Below are 10,476 nucleotides of genomic sequence, written 5' to 3' on the forward strand. Positions count from 1 at the left end.
ATTGTGAATCAGTTGGATAATTACTGTAGGATGTCGAATAATTGATAGCCGACTATAAACTTGAATCCAAAATATTCTTAAAGTATTGTAGCTTCCAGAGTATTTAGTATACTATATTGCTATACAATTTTAATTAAAAAAAACTGATGTTTCCAAATATGGTGATTCCTTTACTTTGATGGCAATAATTACTATCTGCAAAGATTTGACTAAATATATGTATTTAAATAAACAATCCAATTTATTTATGGTACTGTATTAAGGTATAGGACTATTAACATATTATTTTTTGAATTAAAATAATGTTATTTTTAATTATAAATGCAAAAATTAAACGCTGAATATATACATAAAAACCATTCAGAACCATTATTTAAAATCCAAATGTTTTTATTACAATTCCACCTATCTCTTACCATAGATTTTTTTAAGAGTTTGGCAATTGGGTGATTTTATTACAAGTCAGTGTTTAATTGTAAAGATGCGTTTCTGGATTTTTTCCGATATACTTATGCGCTAAGCACAATCCCTAGAAATATCAGTTCATTCACCTTTTCAAAGTGAACATTGATTTCTTTAAAAAGTCGGTTTTCTCTCTCTTAGGTTATGATAGACGATTATTACCATGTACTTGTTTTCTTTCGACAAACGTGTAAAGATCATATTTTATTTATGATACTTAATAACTCAAGAACTAGAAATTGGAATCAAAATAATTTTTTTAACATATATTAATATTACTTACTAAAAATTATGTGATATACGGAATGAGACATATAATATAATTTCTACTTTAATTTTAAATATTTTTTTAATATTTGTATATAAAGAAAAATGCAACATATATTCATTTTGAATTTTATTTATCAGAAATATAGTATATAGTACAGTAATTTTGGCAACATTAAATATTTGCATGCTAGATTTAATGGCCAAACATTTACTACTAGAAATTTGACAATAGGAGTATTTACCTTCTCTGAAAAAATATCTCAATGTTTAAATACAGAGATTTGTACTTGGATCTTAAATCCCGCAGTTGCGGGACACCTATAAATTGGAATAGGTGTCTCATGTATCTTCTAAATTATAGAATCCTTTAGAAAAAATTTTGTTTAAATTTAAAGATCTAACAAGTGTTAAATATTCAAATAGCCTTACATTCAAGTTCCAACAGCCACAGTAATTATCAATTTCACTCAATTATCAATAAATGGATCCATTTTAAATACATTCCAACCATCCTTTCTCGTTATAAATTGGAATAGGTGTCTCATGTATCTTCTAAATTATAAAATCCTTTAGATAAAAATTTGTTTAAATTTAAATATCTAACAAGTATTAAATATTCTAATAGCCTTACATTCAACAGTTCCAACAGCCACAGTAATTATAAATTTCACACAGTTATCAATAAATGGATCCATTTTAAATACATTCCAACCACCCTTTCCCGTTATAAATTGGAATAGGTGTCTCATGTATCTTCTAAATTATAAAATCCTTTAGATAAAAATTTGTTTAAATTTAAATATCTAACAAGTATTAAATATTCTAATAGCCTTACATTCAACAGTTCCAACAGCCACAGTAATTATAAATTTCACACAGTTATCAATAAATGGATCCATTTTAAATACATTCCAACCATCCTCTCCCGTTATAAATTGGAATAGGTGTCTCATGTATCGTCTTGGCTATGGAAATGCTATAAAGATAAAACTACTAACATTCCTACAAAAATGAACTTTAAATGTAAAATTACTAAAATACCTATGAAGTTTTTGGAATGTAATGATACATCTTCATCTACAGGTATTCACCAAGAAACATCATTTGATACTAAGAAGGTAACTCCTATACACATTCTGGAACGTCCAATTGGTCTTTAAGATCATAAAGACCATAAAAATTGATACATCAAGTTTTGTCAAGTCAGGTTAATTAAAAATAATTTTCTTCAACAAATTTCTCCATATCCTTGAACAAAATTTCAATGTCAATATAGTTTTAAATAAAAATAAAATTCATCAAAATTAAAAAAAAAAAGTATAAAAATTGATAACGATATAAACATGTAGAAGACTTACATACTTACATATATCTCGACTTATAAAATAATTAAAAGCCTTGAAGAAAGATTAAAATATTAAAGAACTTACCATGGAGGAATTATCTTATCACTAAAAGTTCTTGAGTGATCCTATTTCAATCACTCATCCACGTCTTCCTGTACATAATACCCTACTAATATTCATTTTACATATCCTTGAACTTATAAGTAGTTGCGCGATTAATATTTGAGTAGTATAATTAATATTTTAAATTGGCATACTTTACACCATTAAATAGTACATTTTAAGAGTTCTAATAGAAGAAAGTTCTTCTTCAGAAACTCGTCTAGTTTATACTATTCATTTCGTTTAACATTTTTAGTTTCAGAAACAAAATTTTTTTTTATAATTTTGAGTAACTTATTCCAAACAAAATTTATTTTAACTGGAATATATTGTATTCTGATTTAACTTAACTATTTATATTGACATCTAATCACTAACTAGATTGAAAATATTTAATATATTTCTTAGTATCATGCTAAATAGTCATACGATGAAGGCACATTAGATTAACTATCTTTCTAGTCATAACCATGAAAACATGTTATGCATGCAGTTAAATCACAATTGTCTATTTCATGCTGTTATTGATATTTTTTTTGTGTATATATGCTGTCTATAGATATATTTATATATTTCTTTCTAAAAAACATTAAGTTTTGCAATATTTCTGCCTCGAGGTCATACGTTGTAATTTTTAAAATAAGCTCTATAGATTGTGGAGATTTCCAACACTTATTCATTTATATATTAGATCTTTTTATGATGTGCTGGATCGATAGTGGGCTGTACTATTGCACAATTATTTTTAATAAAATGATTTTGAGGGATAATTTTAGGCATTGTTACACTACATTTCTTTTCAGAAATTAAATTTTGTGGTGTTCGGTTTTGCTATAGAATTTACAATACGACGCATTCCAAGGGTATGTACCATAGAGACTCCTATATATTCTATATGTTACTATAACGTTGGACTTGTAAATTAGTGAAAAATTACATAATAGTCAACTTTGACTTTTATACATACGATGCATTATTAGAATTTCTTGTCTTTTGAAAAATAGAATATTTTAGACCTTCAAAATATTAATTAATTACAGAGACGATACTCGATTGATGTTTATTCTTTAATAATAATTTTTTAAAATATGAAAATAAAATCTTATTGATGATTTAACACAATTTTGGAGAATATGATAGAGGTGAATATATCACAGTACATAATATGACTGGTTTAGCTGTTTCAATGGGTCACTGACTACTCATAACCTTTTTTAGTTGATAAGAAACATACTCTCTCGATTATTCTCTCATCTCTTATTTACAGTAAAATTGAGATTTTCACTATAATAGCAAGCTCATGCACCTTTATTTGAGTATCTCCCATCTTTAGGGTATCTACAGTTGCTTGGTCATTTGAGCATCCTGACCATCATCTTCTTCGACAAAATGAAGTTCGGTAGACTGAATTATTTAATATTTCTCATTTCATACAATAACTATGTAATAAAAATATTTCAGTTTATTTATACATTTTCATGTACTTCGAATGTTTTAGATACTCGTACTTTTGCAGTTAAGTCAATAAATTAGAATATAATTATATTATATGTGCAGATCTTTGATGTTTCAGCAGAAGTAAAGCCAACGTTTTTTTTTATTTCAATAACAAATTAAATTCTTAATAAATGAAAACTATAAAAACTATGTATATTTACTAAAAATTTTATTTCTGCAAAATATATTCATAAAAATTTAGAATTGAGTTCATGCAAACACAACGTTCCAAAGCTTAAATTAAATCACAAGAAATTTAGATGGTAAAGGTTCGTCCATTTTCATAAAACAAACTTCAAGGTTTAATTATAGAGAATTTTACTTGGTTCTTCAACTTTGGAGTTGTACAGAGTTTAGCATCAGGTCACTTGGAATGGTTGTGGAAATTGAAATTCTACTGCTTCTGTAGTCCATCTACAAGCAGTGAAAGTACTCCGCTTCTAGTTCATCTAGAAGATGTTCAACAAACATCTATGGAAATATTTAATTAAATAAATTTTAACTAGTAATACAATAAAACATACCATTAAGTTAATAATTGTGTTTCTACAAGCAGGAATCTTTCATCAGGAGACATAAGTTGAAGAGGTTTCACGTACTCCGTAGCCAATTTCCAAAGTTTCTTCAGCATAAACGGTAATTGTACTTCTGCACGATTTCGGTCACCTGGTTATGAAGACATATAGATTATCATATCATTATGATATTATCATTATCATATACTACCTTTTATTGAATCACCTGCAGAAATTGTAGTAAGAGTCCAAAGTGAAGTTTTTACCAAGTACGTATGAATTAGAGGGAAATACCGATTGATGTTAAAGTAGTAATTTCAAAGCCTTTTTTAAAAATCAAATAACGACATATAATTCAAAGACTTTAAGAATCAGTTATCCAAACAATGTCACATCAGGGTAATAAAAAGAAGATTATATTTTATAATCCTAGAAGCAATTGTCAAAAAAAAATATTTTTAAAATAATTTAAAAATTTCAAAATGGATGAATTTGTGGAAGAATATTAGGAAGACGCGTACTTACCATTAGCTCCAATAGCGTCAAATGCTATTTAACTGAAAAGAGAAATAAATAACGAAATAAATTAATTAGTGGAAAAATGTAAAAAGGTTAAAGAACTTACCATGGAGCAATTATCATATCACTAAAAGTTCTTGAGTGATCCTATTCCAATCACTCGTTTATACCATATATCCATGTACCTAATATCGTTGTAATATAGATTTTCATGTACTTAAATTGATCAGTAGTTGCGCGACTTATCATTAAGTAATAGAATGTACTATATTATTTAAAACCGTCGATTAATACGACATTTTAAGTATTTTAATAAAAGAAAGTTCTTCTCCAGAGACTTTCTTCTATTTCAAGTAGTAGTTCTTCTTATGTTTCTACATTTTTAGTTTCAGAAACTAATTTTTTTTTTTAAATTTTGAGTTACTTATTCCAAAAGAAATTTATTTTAACTGAAATGTGTCGTATTTGGATTTGCCTTAACTATTCATATATTTTACACTACTAACTAGATTGAAAATATTTCAAAATCTACGATTTTCTTTTTTTGTAGTGCCAGGTAAACTAATACTTTACGTATAATTGATCTGTACTCTATGAATATAATCATAAATTAATCTATTGTCTTAATCTGCTGCTTAAATTTGTTAAATGTTGTTGTAGAGCGCAAAGTCTTCTCTGTAGCCGTTCTTACCTAATTTTTTTAACCTTAATCGATGTTTTTCAGTCATCAGTCATAAACAAACTGTTTATGGTTTTATTTTTGAGCAACTGATGTAGTTCCTCTTTTAAATTCAATATTATGCCAATAAAGTGATATTACAGAAATGGGGAGAAACATAAATCCAATGATGTAATATCAGGTCTAGATATAAATTGACTCTTCAGTCACGATCACACACAGGTACTCACCACTGGAATACTTTTTATTACTTTCTTACGACGAATTGATTATTTACTCGTAATATTCTCCAAATAAGCCATGGTTTCTATTCTTCAAGCCTCAATCCGAAGAAGAAACATGAAGCTCAATAGTATTAATGTGATTCTAACGAAAAAATAAACATTGCATTGGCATTTTTTAGGTATGAGATAATATGAGATACTTTTGGCGAAATATTTGGTATAGCCAAATATTCGTTAATATAAATAAAATCAACTCCGCTTTAACTAAAACGTAATCTGGTCAGTACTACGGTTTCGGTGTTGACGGGTCATAGTGTAATAGGAAGAAATGCTATAAAACTGTGTCTATCTTATAATGACTTTTGCCGAGTTTGTAGCTCTGAAGATGAGAAGGACCCGTGTTCGGCCACATGTGTCAGTGTCCATCCTTTGTTAGAAGAAGATCTAAATTCTTTGGGCCCCCTTTTCTTGCTGACCTAACCGAGCTGTCCCCCTGCTAAATTAGAGACTTGCCCAAGTTTATAAATTAGCTAGGTTGGTTTATCGTTATCTTATGGGAAAGTCGTACCTTTTGGCGTTCGTTTTAACGAGCAAACGCTGATCTTGTAATCCCTTTCAAACGCTAATCACTTGATTACATAATGAGACATTATATGACTTTAAGTGGGCTTTAAACACAAGACCGCCACTAACCTAACCTAACCTAACGTATGGCTAAATATCTTTAATTAGGTCAGTTCATAACAGAAGTAATCCAATATGGCCATAGGCGTCGGGTTTACTGTGAGGGTGGAACTATTCCACTTTAGTTTTGAAAAGTTATCCAAAGTTTGTTGTTCAGAACCTAATCCAGCTAATAATATTTTCTTAATTTTTGTTTAATTTTTTTTAAATTTATTTACTTAAACAACATTTTATTAAGTAAAAGACATTTTGTTAAGTATTTATTTCCGAATAGAAAAGAAAAGTTATAGAATTAGTTATATATGGACTATAAATTAATTAAAAAATTCCAATGTTTCCTAAGACTTGACGATAAGTACTTGACAATACTCGAAACAGCGGCATCCATAAATTTTTGTTCTTGTCTTTTCTTTTCTATTCGAAGCCTTCTAACTTTTAAAAATACACTCTTTATCGTCATAAGAAGCGTAGTTTTCGGCAAACATAACTAACTTTAATAACATTTTATTTTATTACATTTCTTACATTTTATAATTGCATTTTTAAGATAATTATGTTAATGAATTCTGTTGAAGTTCTGTCAACTCGAATCCTAAATCCTTTCTTGTTTGAATAGTCGTACTATGTTTCTGACTATGAATCTTTTCTACTTATGTCATAGAACAATTGTAAATATTTATTAAGTGGTTTTATATTCAGAAATTTGTTTGCTAACAGGACGGCATATTGATAGTATATCAAATTACATAATAATTGGCAGCTTTATTCCAATAAAAACCGAAATTGACACTTGCGATTGAAGGCACTCAATTGGCTCTGGCTGAAGTCCCAAGGTGGATTTACTGTAATTTCTAAAAGCCCAACACAGTTAACGTAATTTATCGACACCCAGAAAAGACTGACTTTGACGTATTTACCGGTGCATGATGACAGCGCAATAGAGACAGACAGAAAAACGCAAAGACGGATAGACGGAAAGACGGAAAGACGGAAAGACAAACTGCGTGTGGACGGACAAAAGTGCAGTGCAATGCACTTTTCAATACTTAAACTTTTGCTGCTGTACGAAAATAAAAGTCAATTACTCGTACAAAGTAAAACGTATAAAGTAAAAAGTAAAATAAGTAAAAATAATTAAAAATGGAAAACATTTTCATTTATTAAACCAAAAAGTAAAAAGTAAAAAATAAAAAAAAAATTGAAAAAGAAAAAAAAAATAAATATCTCATCTGCATAAAAACTTAACATGCAGAACTCAATTTGAACGAGTGCCAAAGCGTTAAGCCAAATACTTGAATATTGGGCGTACGTATGCCTGTGCATATATGGTACAGGTTACCCATAGCCATGCCAACTTCTTTATTACTTCACATTACCACCTTTGAGGCAGAGAGATGATGCAACTGTAGCGCATCTCCGCAAGCCTTGCGAAGAGGGATTTTCTCCTTTGAAATGAAATCAGTGCTGAAATAAATGCACTCGTAAATTGTTCCATGGAGCGGTTGGCACTGCTGCCTCAATCCAAAGAAGAAACATGAAGCTCAATAGTATTAATGTGCTGTTGCGAGTATATATAGTGCACGCTACGATATATACAGATGTTCATTCATAAGAAAAATTGCAAAAATAAACAAAACTTATTTTAAAGTAAAAAAAAAAGACCACAAAATCTTAGCATATCATCGCACTACGTAAATTGAAAGATCTTAGCCTAGTTTCATGGATGCCGCTCCTGGGAAATTCTCTGCAATTTGTCTGTTTGCGTTCGCAGCATCCAATGCGTTGCGTGTGTACGGGGGCGTAAGGCAGCTGACGTACTCTAGATTCAATGGAGCTGTGCATCTTTATTATGTCATTTTACGTGCAATGCTTAAATGACGTTTAAGCCGTTGGGAAAGTACATGATTATCCCTAAAAAGCAAAGCTATGAACAAAACGAAAAAAGGATTTAGTGTTCTGAAGCGTTGGTTGCACATTATACATAATTTACCACAGTTTTACTACTCTTATCTCTTCAAATATTACTAAAAACTCAACTCTGAGGGCGTTCATATTGTCAACGTTGCCAACTGAAATAAGTCATTAGAATAAATTGGTTAGAAGTTTTACAACCGAACCAAGTTCTTCGAGAGACGGAACAAAATGTCGCAATGTAAATAATTTGTGGTAATAAAGCGATAAAAACTAAATTTTGTGGCTGTGCTATTACAAATTAATTTGGGGTCATTGCCACCACTGCTTTACTTATCTTTATACTTTTTCTATTTTGTTGGCAATGGAAACTTTTAAAATATAGTATATATAGTATATGAGCATATACTATATATGAAGAAGCATTTTGAACTGATGCTATGCAGCTACATCAATCTTCACTTATCAATGATGAATTTCATATATGACGTTTTTAAGAAATATAAATATTTTTACAAGTGATGAATAAAAAGCATTTTATTATTATTAAAACTTTGAGGTGAAATCGTCCTCAATTCTTCTGGCCATAGCTGGTGCTACGGCCAGAAGAGTCCTATTGTACCAATTACACGAGGCCTTTAAAAGCTTTGTGAACAAAGTCCAGAACTAAATCTAGAGAAGAGCTCTTAATCTCTTAATAGTAAGTCAACAAATGTATTTTTTTATCAAATTTAAAATACAAAAATATAGCAAATTATTAAATTCACGAATGTGAGTAAACTTCTAAAGATGAAAATCTATGCCGGGTTCCGCAATTTTCGATTGGGAAGCATAAACTTTCGAAAACACACTATAATAGAATTTATGTTCTGAAGTTAGTCAACTTTCTTCATAAAATATGAAACCAATGATGTTTATATAAAAGGAGGTCGCAGAGTTCAACTAACACCAGACGCTTAGCCTGATTTCACACTTAGCAATTGGTATTTGGAAAGCGTGAACTAGCATAAATTGATTACAAATAACTATTTCGCTTTCTTTCAAAAATAACAAGACCAAGGCGTTTACAAGCGTTTACAATAGATCCAGTATACAACTTTCTTACAAACCCAGCATGATTGGGAACCATGAAAAAGCAGAACGGACTACAAAGGTTTGAGAAGCTAGTTTACTTCCTTAATAAAACAACAAATCTAGAAACAGACTACAAAAGATTTCAACGTAAGAAGCCAGTTCACTTTCTTAATAAAATAAGAAGTTCAAAATACTTACAGTCACCACAATAGATCCAGTGTACAACGTTTATATGAACCTAGTGTGGATGTAAAGCGTAATTAACCAGAAATACATTGTGACCGAAAAGTTTCCGGTCACAATGTACAAACGCAAAATTCTTAATCTTCATCAATATTTATTTTATCTCCTTCAAAATATGCTCCATTAGAAGCGATACACAAATGCCAACGTTTCTTCCAATCATCAAAACATTTTTTATAGGCGCTTTCCGGAATGGCTTTGAGTTCCCTCTGCGAATTCTGTTTTACGTCTTCTATGGATTCAAAACGCGTTCCTCTGAGTGGTAATTTGAGTTTGGGAAACAGGAAAAAATCACACGGTGCAAGATCAGGTGAATACGGTGGCTGTTCGATGGTATTTATTGAATGTTTGGCCTTAAAATCGTTGATAATGTTGGCTCGGTGCGAGGGAGCATTATCGTCATGAAAAATCCATGAATTATCCTTCCACAATTGAGGCCGTTTACGGCGGATAGCTCTCACGACCGATGCCTAGCTCTCGTGCTATCTCTCTAACACTCACATGAGGATTTTGGAACACGATTTCCTTTGCCTTTTCAATGTTTTCGTCGGTGGTAGAGGCCGAAGGTCGTCCAGAACGCGGCATGTCTTCGACGGTCGTACGACCGTCCTGAAAGGCTTTGTACCACTCATAAACTTGAGTTTTCGATAAAACTGATTACCCATAAGCCTTTTGTAGCATTCGCAACGATTCTGCACACGAAATTTCGTTCGAAACACAAAATTTGATGCAAACTCTTTGTTCAATATTTTTTTCCATTGTTTTTTCGCAACGCACTACTGAGGTGAACTGGTTTCAACAGCTGTCGTAAACGAACTGTCTGACAGATCGCGCTCATTTTTGGCATAGTAATTAAGGACAGTGCTGCCAAACTACATAAACTTAAAATATCGAAAAATATACAGCGCGCGAATTTTAAATGAGAACTTCCGAAAACCTTTCGGTCACAA

The 10,476-nt window shown here is 30.5% G+C and overlaps 1 protein-coding gene and 1 long non-coding RNA gene across 7 annotated transcripts in view; one reads left to right on the top strand and one right to left on the bottom strand.

Annotated features, from left to right (window-relative positions):
• Nucleotides 1-10,476, top strand: part of LOC119683666 — a 323,964-nt gene that overhangs the window by 169,587 nt on the left and 143,901 nt on the right. The window lies entirely within an intron of this gene.
• On the bottom strand, nt 865-5,142 carry LOC119683676. 5 transcript variants are annotated; one of them, XR_005252677.1, is made up of 6 exons: nt 4,818-5,142; nt 1,774-1,980; nt 1,568-1,722; nt 1,364-1,503; nt 1,162-1,299; nt 865-1,097 (listed from the first exon to the last, which is right to left on the bottom strand). It is a non-coding gene; the product is annotated as an uncharacterized LOC119683676 (long non-coding RNA). The 5 variants fall into 5 exon arrangements; XR_005252678.1 differs by lacking the exon at nt 4,818-5,142 and adding an exon at nt 2,163-2,476 and having other exon boundaries at nt 1,364-1,488; XR_005252675.1 differs by lacking the exon at nt 4,818-5,142 and adding an exon at nt 2,163-2,475 and having other exon boundaries at nt 1,568-1,708.

This window comes from Teleopsis dalmanni, chromosome 2, assembly GCF_002237135.1.
Source record: "Teleopsis dalmanni isolate 2A chromosome 2, ASM223713v2, whole genome shotgun sequence".
NCBI lineage: Eukaryota > Metazoa > Arthropoda > Insecta > Diptera > Diopsidae > Teleopsis > Teleopsis dalmanni.